At 34.5% G+C, this 8,884-nt stretch overlaps 1 pseudogene; it reads right to left on the bottom strand.

Annotated features, from left to right (window-relative positions):
• Window positions 1–1,447: 1,447 nt before the first annotated feature.
• LOC122225541 lies at window positions 1,448–2,302 on the bottom strand (annotated as a pseudogene).
• Window positions 2,303–8,884: the final 6,582 nt, after the last annotated feature.

Genomic DNA, 8,884 nt, shown 5'->3' with positions numbered 1-8,884 from the left:
CTTGAAATCAGATAGTGTAAGTTTCTAACTTTGTTCTTTTTCAAAAATTTTTCTGACTGTTCTAAGGCTTTTATATTTCCTATAAATTTTAGAGACAAATCATCAATTTCTATAAAATGCCATCCTGGTTTGGTTTATTTATTTTTTTTGAACAGCTTTATTGAGGTGAAATTTGCATACCATAAAATTTATTCATTGTAAGCATAAAATTCAAAGAATTTCAGTAATTTACAGACTTGTACAACCATTACCATAATTCAATTTTATAACATTTCAATTATCCTAAAAAGGTCTTGCATCCATTTTCAGTAACTCTCTTTTTCCACTCCTAGCCTTAGGAAATGATTAATCTACTTCTGTCTCTGTGGATTTGCCTTTTAGGGACATTTCAGGTAAATAGAATCATAATATGCAATCTTTTTTGTCTGGGTTCTTTCATGTAGAATAATGTTTTTGAGGTTCTATCTTATACCATGTATCAGTACTCTGTAACAGCTCATTGCCAGAAAGTATTCTATCTTAAGAATATACCACATTTTGTTGATGCAAAATGTCCAGTTTGATGGACATTTGCTTGTTTCCATTTTGGGGTAACTATGAATGATACTGCCATGCACATTCATATATAAATCTTTGTATAGACCTGCATTTTCATTTTTCTTTAACTTTTTGAGCACCTGCCAAACTATTTTTGGAGGCTGCATCATTTTACATTTCCTACCAGCAGTGTATGAGGGTTCCAGTTTTTCCATAATTTCACACCCCCTTGTTTTTGTCTGTATTTTTGATTATAGAGTCATCCTAGTGGGTGTGAAAGCATATTTCTTTTTAGATTTAATTTGCATCTCCCTAAGATTAATGATTTTGAGCACTTTTTCATTTGTTTATTGGCTATTCATGTATCTTCTTTTTTAATTTTTTTAATGTTTATTCATTTTTGAGAGAGAGAGAGAGAGAGACAGAGAGAGACAGAGTGTGAATGGGGGAGGAGCAGAGAGAGAGAAGGAGACACAGAATATGAAGCAGGCTACAGGCTCTGAGCTGTCAGCACAGAGCCTGATGTAGGGCTTGAACCCATGAACTGTGAGATCATGACCTGACCTGAAGTTGGATGCTTAACTGACTGGGCCACCCAGGTACCCCTCATGTATCTTCTCTGGTAAATGTCTATTAAAATATTTTGCCAATTTTTTTACTTGGGTTGTTTGTCTTCTTATAATTGGGTCATAAGAGGTCTTTGTATATTCTGGATATAAGTCTGTTATCAGATATATGATTTGCAAATATTTTTTTCCATTGTGTGGCTTCTTTGACTTTCTAAAATAAAAGCAAAATCAAGCACAGACACTTAATTTTGATGAAGTCCAATTTATCAATTTTTTATTTATCATTTGTTTTATGTTTTTGGAGGTGGCTCAGTTATTTAATTAGGTTCTGTATAAGAAATTTAGAACACCAATTTGTGAGGATAAATTCCATCTGTGAGATAAAACACAGAGTGGAGGTAGCCCTGAAGCTAAGGAACAGCTTTGATTTTTGGCAGAATTTTTGAATCCACAGCTTCCTGATCAACCTCTATAATCTCATATTTCTCTTTCTCTGGGTCGAGGATCTCACTGTCCTGATGTCTAGGTTTACACAACTTCTTCTTGAAGTAAACATCAGTGAAGATGTTTGGGGATTTTCACACTGCCGATATCAATTTTGGTGGAAGTAGCAATGATGAATTTCTGGTATGTTCTATGCAGAGGAACTCAATTGGGGGCCAGCAGTCCGGTCACAAGAAACAAACCACTTCTAAGCTGCTTCAGGAAAACCACTTTTTTGCCTCTGTGGCACCCAGTGAAGATGATCAGAATGGTCCCAGGAGTGATGCTAGCTCACCATTTTCTCACATGCTGACTGACAAGTTTTTTTTGCCATGGCTTAATAGCTTTTGAGGCACATCTTCAATAGGATAATACCTAGGCATTTTGTGAAGTTTAATCACTCTGGTACCACCATTCTCTTCACCACCAATGGGTTTTGTGACAGTGGCAAGAATCTTCTCTTTTTTCTTTTCAACCCTGCATTTGGCTGCTGAACACTTCCTCTTGTACGTGGCCTTTCTGGAATACATAGCTGATTGGGAATATCTGCCAATTCCTCTGACTAGGACAGGGTTTGGGCTGCAGTGGGGCTTCCCCTTCTTTGGTGTTTTAGGCTTGAGGTTACCCTTCATAATCTTGCCACCAGCATCAGCCTTTTTGGCTTCAAGTTTCTTCTCCTTAGTATCAATCTTCTCAGATTTTTCGCCCACCATCTTGCAAGATGGGAAAGAGCTAATGTATCAATTTTTAAAGTTAATTTTTGTGTATGGTGTGAGGCAACGATCTTAATCTTTGTTCTTGTATATGGACTTCCATTTGTCTCAGAACTATTTGTTGAAAAAGTGATTCTTTGCCCCATTTAATTCCTTTGCAGTTTTGTCTAAAATCAACTTATCATAAATGTACAAGTTTATTTCTGGACTCTCATTTCTGTTCTATTGATCTGTATTTCTATCCTTATGTAAAAGATTTATAAAAAACTTACTAAAAATTTAATCTTAATAATCAAGATGGTTAGTTTTAGAATCAAGAAGTCCTCCATTTTTTTCTATTTGGGTTCTTTCATTTTCATATAAATTTTAGAATTTTATTGCCTAATTCTATTTTTAAAAAGCTGAAATTTTTATAGAGATTACATTCAATCTACCTAGAATTTGAGAAGGATTGCCATTTTAATAATGTTGAGTCTTGAAATCCATGAACATGGATTGTCTATCCATTTATTTAGATCTTCTTTAATTTCTTTTAGCAATGTTTTATAATCTACAGTTGAACATCTTTAGATAGATTTATTCCTCAGTACTGTATTATTTTTGATACTAGTGTGAATGGAATTATTTTCTTGATTTCATTTTCAGGTTGTTTATTGTTAGTACTTAAAAATAAAATTGATTTTAGTATATTGATGTTGACTTTATTGAACTCATTTATTAGTTTTAATAGTTTTTTTGTTGTTAACTTTTCGGGATTTTCTCTCTGTAATATAATGTCATCTGCAAATAAAGACAGTTTTACTTCTCCTTTCCAACCCGGTTGCCCTTTACTTTTTCTTGCCTAATTGTACTGGTTGACACTTCCACTACAAGGAGAAAAGAAACATGTCTGACTTGTTCCTGATATTAGGGTGAAAGCCTTCAGCCTTTCAGTATTAAATATAAAGTTTTCATAGATTTTTTCATAGATGTCCTTTATCAAGTTGAAGAAGTTCCAATTTATCCTTGATTTTCTGAATTTTTATCAGAAATGGTATTGATTTTGACAAATATTTTTTTTCTGCTTGAGACAATTATAATCTTTTTTAGTTTGTTAAATTACACTGATTGATTTCTGAGTGGTAAACCAAAATTACATTCTTAGGATAAATTCCACACTATCATAATGAATTACTATTTTTACATATTGTAATTGATTTCCTAAAATGTCCTTGAGAATGTTTCCATCTATGCTCATGGGAATACTGATCTACAGAGCTTTCTTTTTTTCTATTGTAATGTCTTTATCTGGCTTTGGTAAGTGGTAATGCTGGCCTCATTGAATGAGTTTCCCTTTCATCAATTTTCTGTAAGAGCTTATGGAGAATGGATATTATATCTTCTTTAAATACTTAATAGAACTTACCAGTAAAGTCATCTGGGTCTGAAGTTTTCTCCTTGGGAAAGTTTTTAACTATAAATTTCTTTAATAGGTAGCTATTCAGGTTATTTATTTCTACTTGAGTGAGTTTTAGTAGTCTGGATCTTTCACAGAGTATATTCATTTGGTGAAGTCACCAAATTTATTGTCTTAGAGTTGTTCATAATAGTCCTTTATTATTCTTTTGATATCTGTAGAGTCTGTAGGGATGTCGCTTCTCTCATTCCTGATATTGGTAATTTTCATCTTCTCTATTTCTTTTCCTGATCAGTCTGGCTAGAGGTCATTAATTTTATTGACCTTCTTTAAAAATTCAGCTTTTACATAAGAGACTGTTAAAAACTGAGAACAAACTGAGGGTTGATGGGGGGTGGGAGGGAGGGGAGGGTGGGGGATGGGTATTGAGGAGGGCACCTTTTGGGATGAGCACTGGGTGTTGTATGAAAAGCAATTTGACAATAAATTTCATATATTGGAAAAAAAATTCAGCTTTTAGTTTTATTAATGTTCTCTTTTTTCCCCATTTTTTTATTGATCTCTCTAATCTTTATTATTTCTTTTACTCTTACTTTAGGTTTAATTTATTCTTTTTTTCTAGTTTCTTTTATTTATTTATTTATTTATTTATTTATTTATTTACTGGGGAAGTGAGGGGAAGAGGAGAGGGAGAGAGATAATCTTAAGTAGTCTCCATACCCAGCATGAAGCCCAGCATGGGGCTTGATCTCATGACCATGAGATCATGACCTGAGCCAAAATCAAGAGTCAGACCCTCAACCAACTGAGCCACCCAGTGCCCCATTTTTTTTTTCCTAGTTTCTTAAAATCAAAGCTGAGGACATTCATTTGACATCTTTCTTCTTTTCTAATATAGATGTTTAGAATTATAAATTTTCCTCTAAATACTACTTCAGTGGCATTTCACAAAATTTGCTAACTTGTATTATCATTTTCATTTAGTTCAAAATACTTTTTAAAGTATTTTTTAAATGTGTATTTATTTATTTTGAGAGAGAGAGAGCAGAAGAGGAACAGAGAGATAAGGAGACAAAGAATCTCAAGCACAGAGTCTGATGCAGGGCTCAATCTCACAAACTGTGAGATCATGACCTGAGCTGAAAGCAAGAGTTGGACACTTAACTCTGAGCCATCCAGGTGTCCAAAGTTCAAAATACTTATTAATTTCCCTTTAGGTTTCTTCTGTTACCTGCAGATTATTTAGAAGTGAGTTATTTCATTTTCAAACATTTGGAGATTTCCCAGATATTTTCTGTTATTGATTTTTAATTTTATTTTTGTCAAAGAACATACTTCATATTACTTGAATTCTATCAATATTGGATTTCTGGCCCATAATATAATCTGTCTTGGTAAATGTACCATGTGCCCTGGAAAAGAATGGATATTCTGCTGTTTTTGAGTGGATAGTTTTATAAATGTCAACTAGGTCAAGTTGGTTGATAATGTTCTTCAGGACTTCTCTATCCTTACTTATTTTCAGTCTCCTTGTTCTGTGAATTGTTGACAGAAGGAATTAAAATGTCTGACTGTAACTGTGGATTTATCTATTGCTGTTTGTAGTTATATCAGGTTTTGCTTTCTGTATTCTGAAATTCTAATATCAGATGCATAATTATTTAGGACAGTTATATCCTCTTAATTGTCCCTTCTTCATTATGAAATGAACTTAAAATGTTTTTTATTCTATTCTTTGATATAAAGTCTATTTGACTGATAATAATATAGACATATAAGAGTTATTTTACTTTATTTTTAATGTATTTACATCAGTACATTTACAATGATTTTAATCTAGGCAGTATTTTTATAGGGTTTTTTTTTTTTTTTTTTGCCTTCCTTTGGGTTAGCTGCATGTTTTGGGGGATTCTATTTTAACTCATTTGTTAGCTTATTAGCTAACATGCTTTTTTATCCAATATGATACTCTGTCCCTGCTAATTTACATATTTGGACTATTTGCATTAATGTGATTATTGACGCAGTTTTTTTTTTTAAGTTTGTTTATTTATCTTGAGACAGAGAGAGAGAGAGAGAGAGAGAGGATGAGCAGGGGAGGGGCAGAGAGAGAGGGAGAGAGAATCCCAAGGAGGCCAGAACTCACCATGTGGGGCTCAAACTCATGAACCCATGAGAATATGACCTGAGCCAAGACCAAGAATTGGACACCTAACTGACTGAGCCACCCAGGCACCCCTGCCACAGTTTAGTTTTAAATCTAGTGTCTTGCTATTTACTGTCTTTGCTTTCTTGGTTGTGTGTTTTGTTTTTTGTGGGGCTTTTTTTTTTTTTGCCTTCCTTTGGGTTAGTTGCATGTTTTGGGGGATTCTATTTTAACTCATTTGTTAGCTTATTAGCTATAACTCTTTGTTCTATTTTTTAGTGGTTGCTTTAGGGTTTATAGAGTACATTTTTGACATGACACGCTCTACCTTAAAGTGATATTATACTATTTTGTGTCTAGCATAAGAATCTTATGCCATTTCTCTCCTCCTGGTCTTTCTGATATTGTAATACATTTTATTTCTTCATTTATTATAAACTCTGCACTCTCTTGTTATTATTACTATTTTAATCTCTCAGTTATCTTTTAAAGAGATTTAAATAAAAATTTTTAAAATTTCATATATTTATCAACATATTTATCATTTCTGATGTTCTTCCTTCCTTTAGGTAGATGCATACCTCCATCTGGTATCATTTTCACTCTTCCATAAGGGCTTCTTTTAACATTTCTTGTAGCATGAGTCTGCTAGCAATAAATTCTTTTGGCCTTTGTTGGCTGAAAATAATGGTATTTTGTCTTAAAAAAAAGATATTTTGGGGGCACCTGGGTGGCTCAGTTGGCTAAGTGTCTGACTCTTGATTTCAGCTCAGGTCATGATCTTGCAGTTTTAGATCAAGTCCCACGTTATGCTTTGCACTGACAGCACAGAGCCTGCTTAGGATTCTCTTTCTTCATCTCTCTCTCTCTGCCCCCCCCCCCCGCCCACCACTCTTGTGTGCTCTCTCTACCAAAATAAATAAACATTTTAAAAAATAAAATAAAATAAAAATGATGGGTCACTTGGGTGACTCAGTTGGTTAAGCATCCAACTTCGGCTCAGGTCATGATCTCATGGTTGGTGAGTTCGAGCCCCGCATCAGGCTCTGTACTGACAGCTCAGAGCCTGGAGCCTCCTTCGGATTCCATGTCTTCCTCTCTCTCTCTCTGCCCCTCCCCTGCTCACAGTCTGTCTTTCTAACTCTCAAAAATAAACATTAAAAAATTAATAAAAATAAAATAAAATAAAACAAAACAAAAAAGATATTTTGCTGAATATAAAATTCTACATTGACAGAATTTTCTTTCAGTATTTTAAAGATGTTGGCTTACCATCTTCTTATTTGCAGTATTTCCTACCAAAAAATCTGCTGTTATCCTTACCTTTATTTCTCTGTACATAATAAGTGTTTTTTGCTTTGGTTGTTTTTAAATTTTTCTGTTTTTTTTAATTTGATTATGACTGTGTTTTAGTTTTCTTTGTATTTCTTGTGCTTGTGATTTCTTGAGCTTCTTGGATCTGACTTCATAGTTCTCCTCAAATATGGAAATTTTTCAGCCATTATTTCCTCAAATTTTTTTGGTCCTTCCTTTTTATCAGAGACTCCAATTACACATTAGGTAATGTGTAATTACACATTAGGTTGCTTGAATGGTGCTCTGCACATTTTGAATTAATTTTTTCTCTCTGTGATTCAGTCTGGGTAATATCTATTGTTATGTTTTTGATTTTACTAATATTTTCTTCTGCAGTGTCTAATCTGTCATGTATCCCATCCAGTGTGTTTCCCATTTCAGGCACTCTGGTTTTCATCTCTAGAAGTTCCATCTGGGTCATTTTTATATCATCTGTGTCTCTACTTACCATGTTTAATCTTCCTCTAGCTTTTTGAGCATATAAAATACAATTACGATAACTGTGCTAATGTCCTTGTCTAATAATGCTAACATTTAGGTCAGTCATGGATCAGTTTCTACTTTTTAAGTTTTTCTTCTTTCAATGGCTCATATTATCCTGCTTCTCTGTATGACTTGTCATGTTTTATTATATGCCAGACATGTGAAATTTACCCTGTTGGAGTCTGCAGGTTCTTCTGTTTTTATGAATATTCTTGAGCTTTTTCTTGGAGTGAATTTAAGTTACTTGAAAACAGATTGATCCTTTTGAGTTTTTCTTTTAGTATTTGTTAGGTGGGACCAGAGCAACATTTGGTTTGAAATAACTATTCTCTGCTATTAAGGTAAGACCCTTGTGAGTACTCAAACTAATGTCCCATGAATGACTATATTTTTTCATCTGTCTGGTAGGAACTAGCACTGTCTCCATTCCGAGGTGAGTACCAAGTACTATTGTCTCAATCCTTTTGGGTAGCTCTCTCCCCAGCCTCAGGGAGCTTACACTTGTGCTAATCTGTACCCAGATGACCACTCCAGGGGATTGCCCCTCTGCATATCTCTGAGTTCTCTCTCTGTACATCTCTCTCTCTTGCCTGCTACTCTGCCCTGTAAACTCTAACTTAGTCTCCCTCAGTCAGCTTCATTTCTTCAATTCAAGGTGTTTACAGGCTCCACCTAGTTTTCTTCTCCCTGAGCCATGCTTGAGAATTCTCTTAAGGGAGTAAACTGGACAATCGTAGCATTCACTTTGTTAATTTCTCACTTCTCAGGGATCATTGCTGTTTATATCCTGATATCTAATGTCTGGAAAACTGTTGTTTGATGTATCTTTTCCAGTTTCTTAGTTATTTTGAACAGGAGGGTAAATCCAGTACCTGTTAGTGCATTTTAGCCAGAAGTAGAAATCCTGAAAATGTTGGGGAGAGGGTGCCCAGCACCTTATTCCAGGGTTTAATTATCCATATTAGTAGGGGCCTCTTCTGGGGTCTCTACTGAATGCTCTCTACTGAGAAAATCTAGTTCTCTCTACTCTGGCTGGTCTGAACACAAAGAGTTGTGTGAGCTCTGGAAATTGCCCACCTTGCAACATTCTGATAGTGCTCATCCTACATTTGTATGGCTTCGTATTGAGCAACAGTCTTAAGGGCAAACACATCCAGATTTCTGGAGCTCTTTCTCTATGCATTCCCTCTTTTTTTTTTTT

The sequence above is a fragment of the Panthera leo genome, chromosome B4 (genome assembly GCF_018350215.1).
Source record: "Panthera leo isolate Ple1 chromosome B4, P.leo_Ple1_pat1.1, whole genome shotgun sequence".
NCBI classification, from domain to species: Eukaryota; Metazoa; Chordata; class Mammalia; order Carnivora; family Felidae; genus Panthera; species Panthera leo.
Note: the sequence above shows the minus strand (reverse complement) of the source record. Positions and strands in the feature narration are given on the sequence as shown.